A 20,216-nucleotide genomic window follows, 5' to 3' on the forward strand; every position below is an offset into this window, starting at 1 on the left:
TATTCCTGCTTAGACATTCTGTGCTTCCAGTGAATCTCTTTTTTTAGACATTGGTATTCTTTTTCACCTGCTTCATTTTTTATGTTTCCTCCTTTCATCAATTAAACTATATATTTCTTGTGTTACCCAAGGAATTCTACTAGTCCTCGTCTCATTATGTACTCTGCTGCCTTCACTATTTTATCTCTAAATCTGCCCATTCTTCGTTTAATATATTCCTTCCCCTTATCTTGTTCTTCGTTCCCTAAGGTCCCCCTGAATCTCACTGAAACTTCTGGTTCCTCAATTTATCCAGGTCCCATCTCCTTAAATTCCCACCTTTTCGCAGTTTCTTCAGTTTTAATGAACGGTTCATAACCTGTAAATAGTTGTCAGAGTCTATATCTGCCCCTGGAAATGGGTTACAATTTAAAATACGAAATCTCTCTCTTATCATTATACAATCAGCCTAAAACTCTCTGGTGTCTCCAGGTCCCTTCCACATATACAACCTCCTTTAATAATTCGTAAACCAGGGTTAGCTATTATTAAATTATGGTCTGTGCAAACTTCTAAGGAGGCTTCCTCTTTCATTCCTTTCCCCCAGTCCATATTCGCTTACTATTTTTCCTTCTCTTTCTTTCCCAGTCCCTCACAGCTGTTAAATTTTCGTCTCCCTTAACTATCTGAATAATTTCTTTTGGCTCATCATACATCTCTTCAATCTCTTCATCACCTGCAGTGCTAGTTGACATTTACATTATTACTGTTGTAGTTGGTGTGCGCTTCGTGTCTAACAGGACTACAATAATGCGTTCACTATGCTGTACATACTAGCTTATCTGCGTTCCTACTTTTTAATTCATTATTAAACCGACTTCTTCATTACCCTATTTGATTTTGTGTTTGTAACCCTGTGTTCAACTGACCGGAAGTCGTGTTCCTCCTGCAACAAAGTTTCACAATCTCCCACTATATGTAACCATAACCTGTCCATTTCCCTTTTCAGATTCTCTAGCCTACCTATCCGATTAAGGGATCTGACATTCTACGCTCCGATCCATAGATTGAAAGTTTTGTTTCACCCGATAACGACATCTTACTGCCGCGCGGGATTAGCCGAGCGGTCTGTGGCGCTGCAGTCATGGACTCTGCGGCTGGTCCCCCCGGAGGTTCGAGTGCTCCCTCGGGTATGGGTGTGTTTGTTTGTTCTAAGGATAATTTAGGTTAACTAGTGTGCAAGCTTAGGGACTGATGATCTTAGCAGTTAAGTCCCATAAAATTTCACACACGTTTGAACAATTTTTTTTTTGACATCCTCCCGAGTATTCCCTGCCCGGAGATCCAAATAGGGAACTATTTTACCTCCAAAATATTTTATCCAAGGGAATGTCGTCATCATTTAACCATACAGTAGAGCTGCATGTGCTCAGGAAAAATTACGGCTGCAGTTCTCCATTCCTTTCAGCTGGCCTTAGTACCAGTATTAGCCAGATCAGTCAATCCCCAGACTGTAGCCCCTGCAGCTACGGAAAGGACTGCTGCACCTCTTCAGGAACCACACGTTTGTCTGACTCCTCCGATGTTGTTGCACCTACGGCACGGCTATCTGCATCGATGAGGCATCAAGTCACAAATTGGCCTGGCCTGACAACAGATGCGTCTACGTTGTGGTTGCACCTACGCTACGACTATCTGTATCGCTCAGACACGCAAGCCTGCCCTGCATTGGCACGGTCCATGGTTCATTGTTCATTTAATATGACCTGATGTACACTCCTCATTCGGGAAATGCTATTCTCGCTTTCCTCTTTCATTTCCTTTCTTTTTTTTTAAAAAAAAAAAAGATTACCAGAGAAGCCGCTCTAGGTCAAGAATAAACTTTATTAAAACAATGTTTTATTTATTCAGCTGGTCCTGTATATCTTACAGGGTAAGTATTTATCGCACATTGCACTGTGACCCATGGGGCACGTGCTGCTGCTCGTACTGAGCCGTCTGTCACTGTAGCCCGCAGCGGCCACTCAGATAACAGAACTGTCTTCCTCGGCCTGTGCATGCTTCCAGTGTGCGTCAGATCTCAGAGCGACACGGTTGGGCTCGTATGTACATGCCAAGACTAGTGGCTTCCTAACTGACTTAAAAAACGCATGATATGTAAAATCAATGCACCTTAGTGCATGCGCTGCGTTAGTATCAGTGTGGTTTGTCTAGCTGACTTCCAAATCAAGTGATGGTAATGAAATACACCCACATCAGGACTCTACGTTTTGGGGCAGGCATGCTGGGACTGGCTGTAAATAAACTGCTGAGCAGTACCCATCGACTTCATTCTGACCATCATCGTCGACAGCTACTGCTACAATATGAAACGTCAGTCTGACTCTGCTAATGGTGATTGGGAAAGTACTGACGGCGACATAGCCACTATGATACCATCGTCACTCTTCGACGGTGACATTGTAGCATTCCTGATGAATGATTCATATAGATGTGATCAAATCGTTCAAATGGTTCTGAGCACTATGAGACTTAATATCTGAGGTCATCAGTCCCCTAGAACCTAGAACTACTTAAACCGAACCTAAGGACATCACACACATCCATGCCCGAAGCAGGATTCGAACCTGCGACCGTAGCGGCCGCGCGGTTCCATACTGGAGCGCCTAGAACCGCTCGGCCACAACCGCCTGCTTGATGTGATCAAAAATAAAAATATTGGTATTCATTGACTGGGCTGCAGCCATTCCGTATTGTTATTCAATTTGTATATGGAGCAACAAGTGAAGCAAACCAGAGAAAAAATAGCTGAAAGAATTAAAATCATGGAGAAGAAATAAGAATTTTGAAGTTTCCCAGTGACCTTGTAAACTCTTTCAGAGGTAGCAAAGGTATTGAAAAAGCAGCTGAAAGGAATGGACTGTGTCTTGAAAGGAGGATATAAGAGTAACATCAATAAAAGCAAAACAATGGTAATGGAAGGTAGTCGTATTAAATAGGGTGACGCTGAGGGAATGGAATTAAAAACCGAAACAATTCAAGTAGTAGATCAGTTTTACTATTTGGGCAGCAAAGTAGCTTATGATGGAAGAAATAGAGTAAAATGTAGATTGAAGAAAGGCATTTCCTATGAAGAGAAATTTTTTAATATCTAATTTAGATTTAAGAGGAAGTCTTCTCTGAGGATATTTTTTTTTGTAGTTTAGCCCTGTATGGAAGTGAAACATGGGCAATAATCGGATTACACAAGAACAGAAAGTTTTGAAATGTGGTACTGCAGAAGAATGCTACAGATTACACGGGTAGATCATGTATTTATTGAGGAGGTACTGAATAGAATTGGGGGAAAAGAAATTTTTGGAAATTCTTGATTAGAAGAAGGAACCAACTGATAGAACAGAAAAAAATAAAGAGAAAGACAGTAGCAAGTTTTCAACAAGCAATGGCGGTAGAGAACATGACAAGTCACAGCAAATCAAAACGCAGCAGAGACGAACTGGAGATTCACTGTTCGACTGAAAGATTATTTTCCATCACGAGTCAACTGCCAAGTCCTGATCCGCCAATAATTCAGCTGTGACTGCCTGTATGATATTTTGTGACACGGACGGAGATGAGCTTAGGAAGCAGTTCGTAACAGCACAAAAATTTTCATTGTTTCCGAACATCACGAACAGTCTGCACGTGAAGTGTGGATCAAATTATTCATAGAGTCATTACCAAAATCTTGGCCACCTGTTTTTAAAATTAGATTTTATGTGCCCACATCAAGGAGGAAGCGGCGACGAAAACGCAAAAAATCGCCGGATAATGCAGGACATACGAGAAATGTACATGGGCGTTTCTGGAAGTGTTCTGGCCCTAGGCAAAACAAGAACAAGTAAAGTTAGGAATCATGATGACAGAAAACTACGTAGAATCGAGGTGGCAGGAACCGATGCAGTTTTTCAAGCACGTGATAGTGAGGAACAGAAGTTTAGACGTGATGTATGAACCATCGGAAGTAATTCAACTTTTCCCGACGAAACTGTCACGTCTGGTTCAAATTTAAATACGGATCGCTGGCAGGAACATGTTCGATGATAAAGGGTTTAGGCAGCTACTGCGATAGTTAGCATATAACAGGATTGGAGAAGCAATAGAACTGGTGCGTTTCATTCAGGCGATCCTTCCACCGGAGATACGGCAGATGAACAAACAGAACTGGAGGGCGAGACACCCACCAAAAAGCAACTGAAAAATGATGGGAAACAAGAAATGACAATGGTCATTGAGGACCACATTATCGGCCAGATGAGAGCAGAAGTAATTGAAGGCACTACGACAGAAGAAATAATGACCAGAGAAATTACAGGCGAGAGGGAAGAAATAATGTGAATACAAGGGCCAGACCAAGGAGTAACTGTTAGAACAATGAGACAGATTATGTGCGGTGCAGCTAACTATTCTTGGACACTTCGGCAACACGGTAATAGCCAGTTTTCCCACAATATTGATCGTGGATTGCGCAAACAAACATTAGCTGAGGAAGGCAATGTATTTAAGAAGAAGGTAGAAGGCATCACATGTCCGACTGTAAGCGTGATTTTGGGAGGAAGGGAGGTGAAATGCGTACGCAACACAGGCAGTGAAGTCTCCGTAGTGGACAAGAAATTGTATGGATTGTGTGACGAGGAGAAGCAATGGCCATCATTCAGGGTGCAAGGGATGAAGATATAAGGCGCAGCGTGTGGGAAGTGCGAAAAAATTGAAGAGTGGTTACGTGTACACTCTGAACGTCTGTGACATACACTTAGCGCCAACGTTCTGAGAGCAAAACGCTTAAAAGTAAAGGCCGTACATAGACTTCTTTCCTTAAAAGAGCACCATGCTGTACGGCACTTAAAACAGACGTTGACACTAAAAAAATTAAATGGTGAGGTCAAGTTGCGCTTTGTGGACAATACAGAACGCACAGGTAAGGAAGGCCACTTGTCAGGTCATGTGTTAATTAGAAAGACAAGGAGATGACAGAGAAGAAAAACGAGATAGAAGCGGAGATGATCGTAGATGATATTAACGACAGATCAATAAGCGAAGAACGAGATATTCAGACGGAACGTTTAACGGAAAACTTGACTCCAGGATCACCGATAGAAACTGGTGATGTGACAGCACGCAGAGTTCCCGTTTTGTTAACCAAACGCCAGGATCCAGCGAATAAGGTAACCCTAGTTTCGTTTAGAGCAGTACTGGAGAGGATGAATGAGGTGCAAGTTGTCGCTAAAGACGACAAAGACTGGGAAGACGGGTAGACGGGTGGAGTGAAAAGGAATAAGAAGAATATGTAGACTGTAAACAGGAAAGGATTTTTCAGTTAAGTGGCTTTGTTGACACTCTGTCGAACGCGCCACAAGAAGAATAAGAAGACTGGAGTTCACATGTGAAAATGAAAAAACTTCAGACATTGAGGGCTGTCCCAATGCGTTCGTGGTAGGAGTAGAGAACATTTATAATGATAAGAACGATGAAGAGGCCCCCGGAATAGATTACGGAAACAATCCTTGGGGCGACCTGTTTGAGTAAAGGGGGACTAAACAGAGAATGCAAGCTGGAACCTCAGGGACATGGACAAGTATTGTAGCCACACCAATTAAGATTCCACGTAATGAATGTAAGAGAAGAACACTAGTCAAAGAAACGATGGATCGATTATACTGAAGAGAAAAAATCATATTGGGAGCTAAAGTTCGGATAAAGTTTTATTGAGATCAAAGAAAAGTTCAAAGAGAACCAGTATTTGAACAGGAATAATCTATATATTTTGTATATATAAGAATATTTATATATAAGAATTTGCTGCCGTAACATCGTCGACATGGAAACTTAACAAAACCATAAATCAATATGGGACCACCATATTTCTCTTATAAAAGTATTTAAGGAGTAAGTAAGAAGTATCAGAAAATTGCACTGTAATGTAATACGTTGCCCCAGTCTATCATAGAGAAGAAGCAATAGTATTAACATGAGTTGATCCAACAAAGTAAAATAAACATATAGTTAAAGAAGAAGGTTTGCATGAGATAAGTGAGATTATTATCAGAAGAAGTCAAGAAAATGGTGAAGGACATAAGGTAAAGAGGGGCATTGGACCAATCGTTCTCCGTAATTGCCCTGATGATGAGATGCGTTTTGAAGGTTCGTTTTTATAGGTATACCAGATGCGATAACACACTGAGCAGGAAGCCATGGTGCTTAATGAGTTGACAGCAGATGTGAAGGAATGCTATACAGTTGTTTTAGCAGATGCGAAGACACACTGCACAGTTAGGCTGTAGCACACATAGTAGAAAGACGCTGGCATTTTTGAATGATTTTATATGGGTGATGTATGTTAGATTGATACTTTGATTTAGATAAGTATTTTATACGTTCATGAGAGTGTGATGTAACGATTTGATGTATATCTAGGCACTACAGATGTGAGCTGAATGAAAAGGATGTCTTTGTGATGTACAAAACAGAAGAGAAGATAAAAGAGTATGAACCACGTTGAAGAGAGGACTGATTATAAATTTTGGATCTGCCACTAAATATGGAGGCAGACATCGGATACAAGCGCAGAAAAATGAAGAGAGGGGCGATAACGGAAACAGACAATCAAAAAATGGAGCAAATAAAATGAACTGATGTAAAAAAAAAATTATGTGTTGAGAGCCAAATTATGCTTGCTATCTTTTGTTACATATTTACGATCTCCAGTTTTAAGAAGACCTACAAACGGTGAGTTTTACAGACCAGGTAATAAATGTAAATACTGAGACAGCCAGAATGGGTAAAATGTGGATCTCCCTGGTATAGGGTAACGCATGACAGGAAAAGATAACTACGTGAACAACTAAAACATTACCATACCCACATGCACGTTCCCAACCAACTGAATGTATACCATATTTGACAACTTTTAAAGGGATTAAAATTTATTGCAAACAAGATATAAAAAGAATTTAAGAATCATGTTATTACGTGGAAGAGTTAAACAACGAGAAAACCAAAACGAATAATTATATGATGTTGTGTAAGTGAATTTTAATTAGATGATTAGCAATGTCAGTTCTTAGAAATCGTATTGACACACGAACAATAGTCTGAATAGATATGATTGAATACTGGTGTATCTGAAGAAGAATGAGGGAAATCTTTGAGTGAATACGAATGAATCCTGAAGTAGCCTCAAGAAAAAGTAAAGTAATAATTGAAGCAGTGAGAATGACATAATACAAAGCCACAAAATGTAATTTTTTCAGGGGAGCATTTTAAAACTTCGGATAAATCCATAAATCATATTTCAACTTTTCGGGTTTTTTGGCAAAACTTGTTTATTTCTCTAATGTGTTAATATACATGTTTCCATAGTTATATTGTGAAAAAAGTTAAACATTATTAATAAAAAATATCCCTGGGTGACACAACATTGGGCTTTCGCCTGTCTCATACTAACTTTACACAAGGTTTACAAAAATTTGTTCGTCAATATACAACATACCTTACAATAATAGGCACTACAGTTTTTTACACAATACAGCCAATATCTATCACCTCTGATTCATTTTCATCACTTTGTTCCTGTGATTCACTAAGACTGTTGAAGTATCTCTTCGAAACATTTGGTATGTACCACATTAATGACATAACATCTTTGAGTTTTTTGTCACAAATTGGAATGGGCTTTAAGTATTTCCTTGAGAGATGGAACGGATTACTTTCCTGATGTGCTCGTCCTTTTTTAGTGATATTTACAGTTCTGAATTCTTCAAGTTTAGTGTACCGATACTTCACTTTTAAATCTCATGGCATTCCTTCATCAAAACGAAAAGCTGTCGCTTCAGAAAATCGGAACTGAGATCCATCATCATGTATGTCCTTTCTCGCAATATTTATCAGCAGGGGTGTCAGATCTACAAAGTCTGCTTGCTTCATTTCAACGACTGAAAATGACTTATTCTTGCACAATTCTTTAATGACTGTAACCCAGTCATGAGGGGTGTACACAGTGGGGTTTCTGTTCTTAACGTACTTCTCAATTCGACCGAAATCTCGGTCACAGGGCAGTCGTGTGTGTCCAACTTGTGGAAACCAATGTTCAATGGCCTTAAATTTTCCTGAACGCACTAGTGATCTTTCTAGTGCAACAATTGACCAGTTTTTGCCTTGGCCTCTGCAATTATCACTAATAATGTGAAGAATGTTTGCCCGAGACCTTTGTATTTCTAATAATTTTATCAGACTGCTTCCTATCTCATCAGATCCACGCTTTGCTTCATCTTCACTCCACACGAACATATGTCTCTTTTCAGACCCGCAATAATGAATACCAAAATTGTAAATCCACAACTTACTCTTACAGAATGCAGGCACAGATGTAAGCCTTGGTGTTGGAAAGGTTTGTTGTAGATCAAAGGCTATTGTAAGATATTCCTCAGGATTTTCCCTAGCTAATCTGGAAAGCTGTGTAATCATATTTTACCCAGCAGATGCTTTGGCATGATGTAGGTCCCTTTCAATTTTTAATCTTCTAATAATATCTTCAGAGTTGGTCAAATGTGCATTTTTCATTAGAATTTGAAATTCGTTACATACATGACACGTGCCTGAACGAGGCAATTTAAAACCAATATTAAAATCTTGGTTAAATATATCTCAAAATTTCGAAACTTTTACTTGTGGTGCATCTACATCTACATCTACATCCATACTCCGCAAGCCACCTGACGGAGTGTGGCGGAGGGTACCTTGAGTACCTCTATCGGTTCTCCCTTCTATTCCAGTCTCGTATTGTTCGTGGCAAGAAGGATTGTCAGTATGTCTCTGTGTGGGCTCTAATCTCTCGGATTTCATCCTCATGGTCTCTTCGCGAGATATACGTAGGAGGGAGCAATATACTGCTTGACTCCTCGGTGAAGGTATGTTCTCGAATCGTCAACAAAAGCCCGTACCGAGCTACTGAGCGTCTCTCCTACAGAGTCTTCCACCTGAGTTTATCTATCATTTCCGTAACGCTTTCGCGATTACTATATGATCCTGTAACGAAGCGCGCTGCTCTTCGTTGGATTTTCTCTATCTCTTCTATCAACCCTATCTGGTACGGATCCCACCCTGCTGAGCATTATTCAAGCAGTGGGCGAACAAGCGTACTGTAACCTACTTCCTTTGTTTTCGGATTGCATTTCCTCAGGATTCTTCCAATGAATCTGTCTGGCATCTGCTTTACCGGCGATCAATTTTATATGATCATTCCATTTTAAATCTCTCCTAATGCGTACTCCCATATAATTTATGTAATTAACTGCTTCCAGTTGCTGACCTGCTATATTGTATCTAAATGATATGGGATCTTTCTTTCTATGTATTCGTAGCACATTACACTTGTCTACATTGAGATTCAATTGCCATTCCCTGCACCATGCCTCAATTCGCTGCAGATTCTCCTGCATTTCAGTACAATTTTCCATTGTTAAAACCTCTCGATATACCACAGCATCATCCGCAAAAGCCTCAGTGAACTTCCGATGTCATCCACAAGGTCATTTATGTATATTGTGCATAGCAACGGTCCTACGACACTCCCCTGCGGCACGCCTGAAATCACTCTTACTTCGGAAGATTTCTCTCCATCGAGAATGACATGCTGCGTTCTGTTATCTAGGAACTCTTCAATCCAATCACACAATTGGTCTGATAGTCCATATGCTCTTACTTTGTTCATTAAACGACTGTGAAGAACTGTATCGAACGCCTTGCGGAAGTCAAGAAACACGGCATCTACCTGGGAACCCGTCTCTATGGTCCCCTGAGTCTCTTGGACGAATAGCGCGAGCTGTGTTTCACACAATCGTCTTTTTCGAAACCCATGCTGATTCATACAGAGTAGATTTCTAGTTTCCAGAAAAGTCATTGTACTCGAACGTAATACATGTTCCAAAATTCTACAACTGATCGACGTTAGAGATATAGGTCTACAGTTCTGCACATATGTTCGGCGTCCCTTCTTGAAAACGGGGATGACCTGTGCCCTTTTCCAATCCTTTGGAACGCTACGCTCTTCTAGAGACCTATGGGACACAGCTGCAAGAAGGGGGGCAAGTTTCTTCGCGTACTCTGTGTAAAATCGAACTGGTATCCCATCAGGTCAAGCGGCCTTTCCTCTTTTGAGCGATTTTAATTGTTTTCTTCACAATATTTCAATTAATGTTCTTGATATAATGAAGAAATTGACATTTTATGGACGAAGTACACATTATTGGGGTTCTGCGAGCGGCTGTAATGGCTGGCATGTTATTTATGAAATTGTGAACTTTCTGAATTGCTTCTTGTCAAATTTTCCTTGATGTGCTCCCTTTCTTTCCTGGAAACAATGAAAAAGAATAAGTGATTTTAAAGGTAAATGCCCAGGTCAGACAAATTTAGTGAATCTGTGTCTGAATATAATATGTAAAGAAAAAGACTGGATAAATAAACACCATGGAACAAAATTATGGTTTTTCTTGGAAGCAACATTAATTTAATCGTTAAATACCTCTTCTGTGTTTTGGAGAAGTGGAGTGTTCATAACGCAAGTATTTTTGTAAGTTCTTAAGACGTCCTTGACTGTTCTGAAGCCCATGCATACGTAAAAATGCTTCTCTGTATACCAAAATATTACAGCCATTAACCTTAACCTTGTACGAAAAAATGATCATTCGGCATGAAATTGTGCTTTTCCTTTTCTTTGGGTACCTTAAAAAGTGAAATACATTAATCAAATTTATAAAATTTTATTTATAAAAGTACATGATATAAAATCAGTTTCAAATCATCATTAATCGTAGTTACCTCCTTTGCACTTGTTGCATCTCACTATTGCTCAGAAGGTAATTATTTTGGCAATTGAAATCACCCATATCCCAAAAAGAATTGAATATATGCTCTACACATTCATGAATTTTGCTCCAACACTTGTTTTTACATTTACATCCAGGACCAAGAATTTTAGCACCAACAATTTGTCCTGTTTTATCAGATATGTACTCTCTGCCATAATTTCTACGACGTTTACATTTTTCCCTTTTCCAGTTGTTCATATTTCTCCTATTTTTTCTGCCTTTAGGTTCTTTAGCAGGTGATACTTCAGGAGACCTTTCACATTCATCAGCATCCTAAGCCAAATAAAGTATTCAGAATGAGAAAGACCAATGCCAATTTAACATATATACCAAACGTTAAAATAGTATACAAATAGGCTTATAATATTCAAATTATTACCAATAATGCAGTAATTAATAGGAGAAGTAAAATTTGTTCATGATTCACATGTACATATTTTAATTAGCGAGTATATAACAGTTACAACTAAGCAATAATATTTCACTGTGATACAGACCTAAGTCTCAATGTTTTAAATGTTTAAAAAAGTAAGTATTTTAGACTTACGATGTCATTTTCAGACGAAAATTCATCATAGGGACAATAACTGCTGCCACTGGAAGAAAAGTCGTCTTCAGAACTAGCCATGTCTGTATCTGAATCTTCTTTTTCGCTTCTGCATGGAAGTAGCCTTTTCTTTGGAAGCGCCTTTGTACTGTTGCTTTGGGTTGTTTCAGACGCGAAAAAGACTGCTTCCTCACAATATGAGAACAACAAGAGAGAACTGCTCTCCCATCTAGTGAGGGAAAGTTAAAATATATTCGCTGTAGCTTCCTCTGTTGAGTAGAAGTTGAACTAACACAAAAATCTTGTTGTGAGAAAAGTGTAGCTTTGGGCTATATCATTCTCGCCGTTTCAATTGTAACATGTTATTAGCATTTGTGAGAGAGGACTGTATACTTCCACTTATTTGTATCAAAGTAAACTATATCGCTAACGATTGCCTTTGTAAACTTGTTTTCACGTTTCGCAAACAACGTGAGCACAGTCGAGAGATAGCACAGGTTACTGGATAAGAGCTGAACCACGGAAGGCGAGAGCAGCACGCACCAAAACTGGGTCAGCAGGCTGCACAGCTGTGGTGCACAGCTGCAGTTACGGAATGTCGCTGGAAGCTGCTACCTGAGGGAGGCACTCGTGCCACAATTTAAGCCAACTGCAGTGGACGGGAGGTCCACTATGCTGTCCTGCTGTGTTGCAGGGCGCGCTGGGCGAGGCCAGCCTACTGTTATCGCTGCAGGGAGCCTCATCACTTGGCCACCCCCGCAAACGCGTGACCGACATCAGCGTCATTCACAGGCATTGCGCATGCAACACCAGGAGACAATGCAAGTACTCAGTTGACTATTTACCGAATGTACCCACACCACGTTAGAACATATTTCATGCTGAAAGAAAAGTACTGCTCTATAGCGTCACACATGATGGACTTATAAACCTTTGCCGTGTGAAACCGGATGTTAGGTTATGATTTAGTAGAGACAGGAAGACGCTGGCATTTGTGAGCGATTTTATGTTGATGATGTATGTCAGTTTATTAGCTGATTTAGACAAGTATTTTATGAGTTGATGCGACTATGATGTAATGATTTGATGTATCTGCAGGTACTACTGATCTGACAGAGAGCTAAATGAAAATGAGGGCATGTCATATATGAAACATAAGAGAAGATAAAAGAGTATGACTCATGTTCAGGACTTAATCTTGACGTAGGTTTTTTATCCATGTATTATAATGAACTTCATTAACACAGTTCCCCTCACATAAGGTTCTTTCTCACATAACTTAAAGAGCCTATACAAAAGATGAAAACCAAATGCAGCAAATTTTAGTAGTTAAATTATGATTAATAAACACCAGTGATCGACATACCCGCACATGACGCAACAACTACTCTGCACAAGCTTTTAACGGAATGACGGAATATAAACAGCAAGCGGAAATCCACGTCCTACATACAAACACGCTAGAAAATATTCAGCGATGCTTCTGCTATAGAATAATGCTCGGACACTGCTAACTCGAGTACTGCTAACGGACATCACAATGCAAACACAAGTGATACGCAGACAGCGCAAGTACCAGGGTGGCGGGGTTACTAGATTAGGAAATGTCAGCCGCACGGTAAGGTACTGCCAACGGATATTACAACATAAACACGTGTTACGCGCAAATAGTGCAAGTACCAGCCTGGAGGCTTCGCTGAAGTAAAAACTGGCAGCCGCCTACTAGAGTGTTACTGATGGACATTAAACAATAAAAAAACACACTAAGACAAAGAAAGACGTGTTGTACACAGCAAACAGCCAAACTATGTACATCCCGTCAGGCATATCGATCGTGGGCATGGTGCACTTTATAGAAGATTGAAACATAGAAATTAACTACAGGTGCTACCAGATGCACACAGAAAAAAAAACATCAGGCAACATCGGACATCACATAAATCATGACTGCTGATTGCGCTGTTCACTTAATCTGACTAAATTCTGGCACAGCCACACAACGACTCACATTGCGTGATTCCTAAAAGTAGAGTAAAAAAAAAAACATTTTAACAACTTAAGCAACAAAACACTACAACAAGGTAGCAGAACCAAGATAGTGGAAACCAAGGAACTTTGAAGAAGTGGCAGAAACCTTCAGATAATGCCGAAGCCAACGAGTACCGTTAACATCTGCACTGCATTGAAAAAAATAATAATTCCGCGGTGCGTTTAGCGCCGCAGTGAGGTGATAGGTGTGTGGAATCCAGATCACTAACAGCAATGAACACGAGGCCACGCCACCATTTCCTCCGTACTCAGCTGTGCACAGCAACGGAAAACACGCCGCGGCCAAGGCAGCTCGCCAATAGTACCAAGCGCCTCCGAGCAGTCAATTCATCTGCCTCCCCAAACCTATAAGCGTGGGAGGGGTGGGGGGCGGAGGGGCGGACTGTAAGAGGTACAGGCAACCCGCTCTTCAGCCAATGCACAATAAAGAAATAAAGGAGATGAAGAAACAAGAGACAGATAACCAACATATACAGTATAATATGGTTTTAATACTTCGGAAAGTTGAAAAGTAAATACGAAAGATTTTAGATATGCGATGGAGGACTTTTTGCACTGGTAGTAAAAAACAGTAAAAATCAAAGGTAAAATGAAAGAGAATAAGCACATGTTTAAAATATTTAAAACATGTTCCAAAAACACTGATATGAGAAAGAAGTACTTTCCTGTGACTAGAAATTGGGAGCACCTACCCCAATTGTAATCACAAGAAAGTACTTCTTTCCCATATCAAAGTTTTTGGAACATGTATTAAATGTTTTAAACATGTGCTCATTCTCTTTCATTTTAGCTTTGATTATTACTGATTTTTGCTACCAGTGCAAAAAGTCCTCCATCACGTATCTCAAAACTTTCATTAGGTGTCAGTTGGAATAGGGCATCAGTTGTTGAAGGGGGAAATGATGGCGAGGTGAAGAGCTTAGGAAAGTGGTGGTATAAGGATAGAGGACTGTTGCTTTGCAGCGATGGGGTAAGAATGGCTGTTCGGACAGAAGAGGGAGTGCAGTAGCGTGGCGGGAGGGTAACTCATGGCACTAGTAGTTGTTGAGGAATGGGGGTGGAGGAAGAAAGGTAGGAGGGGAAATAGGGGGTAAGGAAATGTGGGGAGGGGAGGGAGAGGAAGCCTGATAACGTGGATTTAGTGGGGTGGGCCTATAGGATCGGTAAATGTCGGGACGGAGTTCATGATGTGGAACGGGGAGATGGTTGAACGGGACAGACTTCATGGTCTAGCAGGGGGAGATGGTTGACTTTCATTGCGGGGGGGGGGGGGGCATGTGGATGGTGTGTAAGTGGAGGATTGGTGGGATGTGTTGAAAAAGACACGGCAGCATTTGAGGACTGGAAAGTAGAGGGAAAACGATAGTATTATTGGAGTCGAGTTTGCGAATTTATACGGAGGTCTTCAGTGTGAGTGAGGAGAGGTGGGAATATGATTGGTTGGTGCCCAGACCAGCTGGCATACGTCCTTAAATAGCAGTGCGACCATCCACTGGACCGCCCCCTCACCAAAGACGTGCATATGAGGGCCACAGCTAAAGAACCCAGCGCGCTACAAGGACTGATGCGAGGAACAACATCAGAGAGAGAGTCACAGAAAACAGGTAGGGGGAAATCCCACTCTCCGATTCATTATATTAATCCAGGAAACGGTAGCTTCATTAATGCAGTCTCGGGTGTGAGGGCATGATCAGTTGTACTGTGTGTCACCCTACACCACTTTCTACGGACTTGTTGCTAAGCTGCGATACTTTACGGAGGTTTGGTACCGAAAGAGGATCTTGCAAAAGCTCGTAGGGACGACTCATTTGATGAACAGGTCGAGTCTGAACGAGATGTATTTAATTAGTGTAGAAGCAATTTATAATGACTTTTTAGATTAACTGTAATAACATTTATACTAACTACACCACGGAAGAGCTCGACCTATCACATGAAAGCGCTCATCAAGCAAATAAGGGACATCTGAATCGAATGATTAATTAAGGTCAGCATAACTAATAATAAAAAATACACTCCTGGAAATTGAAATAAGAACACCGTGAATTCATTGTCCCAGGAAGGGGAAACTTTTATTGACACATTCCTGGGGTCAGATACATCACATGATCTCACTGACAGAACCACAGGCACATAGACACAGGCAACAGAGCATGCACAATGTCGGCACTAGTACAGTGTATATCCACCTTTCGCAGCAATGCAGGCTGCTATTCTCCCATGGAGACGATCGTAGAGCTGCTGGATGTAGTCCTGTGGAACGGCTTGCCATGCCATTTCCACCTGGCGCCTCAGTTGGACCAGCGTTCGTGCTGGACGTGCAGACCACGTGAGACGACGTTTCATCCAGTCCCAAACATGCTCAATGGGGGACAGATCCGGAGATCTTGCTGGCCAGGGTAGTTGACTTACACCTTCTAGAGCACGTTGGGTGGCACGGGATACATGCGGACGTGCATTGTCCTGTTGGAACAGCAAGTTCCCTTGCCGGTCTAGGAATGGTAGAACGATGGGTTCGATGACGGTTTGGATGTACCGTGCACTATTCAGTGTCCCCTCGACGATCACCAGTGGTGTACGGCCAGTGTAGGAGATCGCTCCCCACACCATGATGCCGGGTGTTGGCCCTGTGTGCCTCGGTCGTATGCAGTCCTGATTGTGGCGCTCACCTGCACGGCACCAAACACGCATACGACCATCATTGGCACCAAGGCAGAAGCGACTCTCATCGCTGAAGACGACACGTCTCCATTCGTCCCTCCATTCACGCCTGTCGCGACACCACTGGAGGCGGGCTGCACGATGTTGGGGCGTGAGCGGAAGACGGCCTAACGGTGTGCGGGACCGTAGCCCAGCTTCATGGAGACGGTTGCGAATGGTCCTCGCCGATACCCCAGGAGCAACAGTGTCCCTAATTTGTTGGGAAGTGGCGGTGCGGTCCCCTACGGCACTGCGTAGGATCCTACGGTCTTGGCGTGCATCCGTGCGTCGCTGCGGTCCGGTCCCAGGTCGACGGGCACGTGCACCTTCCGCCGACCACTGGCGACAACATCGATGTACTGTGGAGACCTCACGCCCCACGTGTTGAGCAATTCGGCGGTACGTCCACCCGGCCTCCCGCATGCCCACTATACGCCCTCGCTCAAAGTCCGTCAACTGCACATACGGTTCACGTCCACGCTGTCGCGGCATGCTACCAGTGTTAAAGACTGCGATGGAGCTCCGTATGCCACGGCAAACTGGCTGACACTGACGGCGGCGGTGCACAAATGCTGCGCAGCTAGCGCCATTCGACGGCCAACATCGCGGTTCCTGGTGTGTCCGCTGTGCCGTGCGTGTGATCATTGCTTGTACAGCCCTCTCGCAGTGTCCGGAGCAAGTATGGTGGGTCTGACACACCGGTGTCAATGTGTTCTTTTTTCCATTTCCAGGAGTGTAGACGCGGGATTACCACTGCAGCTAAAACAGCACTTCATTTCCTATGATACTGATGTTCCACTAGTACGTAAACGGCTAATTTTTTAGACACAGTCAACTGAGACTAAATATTGCTCTCTTTCTCTGAAAATCGCTACCACTTTAAAGAATACAGGGTGAAAACTGTTTACCAAAAATTTGTTATAATAACTCATTTTAATTGCCGTTTCAGAACGTGTCTTATGGTAACTCTTATTTTAAAATAGCACCTAACAATAAAAAGTTGTATAGATGTTTGTCACAATTGATGAGAAAACCTGATCGCGGTTATAAATGAGGACCGCCATCTTGTCCTGGAGTCAGTCTACTGAACGGGTAACCTACGGAATATAAGACTTCGTCTTCATCTGACGTCATTTTGATGTCACAAGCAGTTGTTGAAGATTGCCGGAAGTGCTGTCTACTTCCGTTAGTGTTCGATGTTGGGTGCTTCCTAGACACAGCATGGGTTTACGTAGTGGATAGTTTCTATATCACTACATGCGTATTGTGAAACTATACCGTGGTTAACACACTGGACTCGCATTCGGGAGGATGACCGTCGAACCCATGTCCGGCCGTCCTGATTTAGGTTTTCCGTAATTTCCCTAAATCGCTTGCGGCAAATGTCGGGACGGTTCCTTTGAAATGAGACGACCGATTTCCTTCCCCGTCCTTCACTAATCCGATGAGACCGATGACCTCGCAGTTTGGTCTCCTTCCCCAAATCAACCAAGCAACCAACCAACCAACCAAATTATGCCGTTTCAAAGCAACGACACATAGAAAATTCATAAAACCTCGTCGTTCTTGGTATGATTTATTATAATTAAAAGTCACTTAATGACATACCGATGGTTAAAGCCATCTAACTTACACAAAGTCTAAAATTCGTAAGTTACTTTTAGTGTAGTGGTTGTAAGCGTGGCGTTTAAATATGTAAAGTAAGTACTTCGCGTCCTGCCGCGTCCGAATTGCTTTTTTTCCGTCTTCGTTTTTCTAGAAATTCTTGGGAGTTCCCCATTAATTTAAATGAAGTATATTCAGTTATGTTATGCACATAAAAGAGTCCTCTCTCTCTCTCTCTCTCTCTCTCTCTCTCTCTCGCTCTCATACACACACATTCACACACACTTGCTCTGCTCGGGAATGAGTTCTCATTGTCAACAGTTTACAAATCAAGGTTGAAACACGTATATACGAATAAATCATTAAAACACGTTGATCATGTGGTAAACCGACTTAGACTAAGGATAAAAAGCATAGGGAAGACTGTCACATTTGCAAAGGAATTAAAAGCTAACTTATATTCAGCCATCAGTAAAATTCAAAAGAAAAAGTACGGACTAATTTTTTTCGTACACTTCTTCGCCTAACAGCAACGTCTTCAATGAAAGTACATATTTAATCTTCAATGTGACGTCTTTCGTCATGTTATTATAACAAATTTTTCTAAAACCGATTCAGTCTCAATGTACTGGTGTTTTGAAACCGCATTTATTCATAGGACGTAAGATAAATAAGTGGCCAGAATGTTTGCACCCCCCTACGTTGTTGAGACACTTTAATGAACGCTGTTGAATATGTACGTTATTGCCTTCAGTGCTGGCTCGCTTCAGTTTGTTTTTTTTTTGCTTGTAAATCAGCAAGTCGTCTCACTTTCGGGGTTGATGAAGGCATATTAGGGAGAACAGTTGGCAGAATGTTTACAGTAAATTTCAGAATTAATGTTGCAAGCACTTTAATCTCTCCCTTATCCATTTCCCATTCCATATGAATGTAGAACATTACAAATTTAAAAACAACGTAACTTCGTGATTAATGTACCTTGCACTGTACAAAAAAGCGTTACATCCAGTTACTTCCATTTGAGATTTCATTGTTTTGAAGGTAATGATCGTCTTACGTGTTGTGAACCAAACTAACATCAAAGCCGATAGAAAGTTCTTTTCGTCTTCGATACAGCTTGTGACGTCAAATGTCGCCACTACTGCAAGAAGACTTGTGAACTGTAGATTACTACTCCTTGAAGGGAACGAAGAGCCAAATTCTGTTACACTGTGATTTATCACCTAGATTTGACGGACATTAAATTGCGTATCCATCGAGACTGCACTATCGCTTTTCACGTGAACAGCTGGTCTAGATCTCAGGTTATTTTCCTGTGATATGGGTCTTAGGCAGCACACTGTGGGATTAGAATACTTGGCGTCTGCGGACATTTGCACTTACAATTACTTTGCAGTTTTATTTATTTATATAAATTAATGGTAATTCTGAAACCATGATATGTGGTCTCAATGCAGTGTTATTTATTTATATAAAGTAATAGTGTAACCTCCCCGCACGGAATATTAAATATAAATCAAGAAAATGGAGCCAAGTGTAACCTCCCAACAGAATAACGTTTAATAAAAAATGTGAAATGGAGCCAAGCTTAAACTCGCCACAAAAATTAAGGAATGAAAGTTGACCAAAAACCACACAATAATATTAATTACATAATGAACCATGAACCGTACCTAACATCTCAACAGAAATAATTAAACCTGATAAATTTTATAAGGGCAGCAGCGCTGACCTTCGGCCCTGTGAAATAATTAAACCTGATAAATTTTATAAGGGCAGCAGCGCTGACCTTCGGCCCTGTATTCTGAATAAAAAAAGCAAAATTCTTACCTGAATAAAAACTGCATCTATATCTGCTCTTATCTATCGACACAGCTTCGTGCAATGCTGGCGTATATTTAATTTTGATTCTTGGAGGAAACGCATAGTAAATATTCTTAAAATTGAAATGAATGTTTTTCTTTAAAAGAGTTACTTTATAAAAAAATTATTATTGGGGCATTTTTTGAATAAATTAATTACAATTAACATACATTACTAGATGTGCGCAATGCTGCTTCATTACCTTCTACAACAATACTCATCGTCCACCACAATCCTGACCAGAGTCGCAACAAGAACACGCCGTCGACGCATGCCGACGCTACTGCAGACAGAGTGCAACAGCTCCTGCCGACTCGCTACACGCAACTGCACCAGGCTGCTACTACTATCCAACTGTCGACTCGCGCGATCAAGCGCAGACTAGCAACGATAAATAACTCTCTGGTCAGAGATTCTGTCATGCCTCGCCATCGCTGGTAATGAATACATACGTGTTTCATAAAACACGAGCACGCAGAGGTCCCGCAACACTACGTGGCATGGACGCGACTAATGTCTGAAGAAGTGGAGGAAACTGACACCATGAATCCTGGAAGGCTGACCATACA

The sequence above is a fragment of the Schistocerca nitens genome, chromosome 7 (assembly GCF_023898315.1).
Source record: "Schistocerca nitens isolate TAMUIC-IGC-003100 chromosome 7, iqSchNite1.1, whole genome shotgun sequence".
Taxonomy (NCBI): domain Eukaryota; kingdom Metazoa; phylum Arthropoda; class Insecta; order Orthoptera; family Acrididae; genus Schistocerca; species Schistocerca nitens.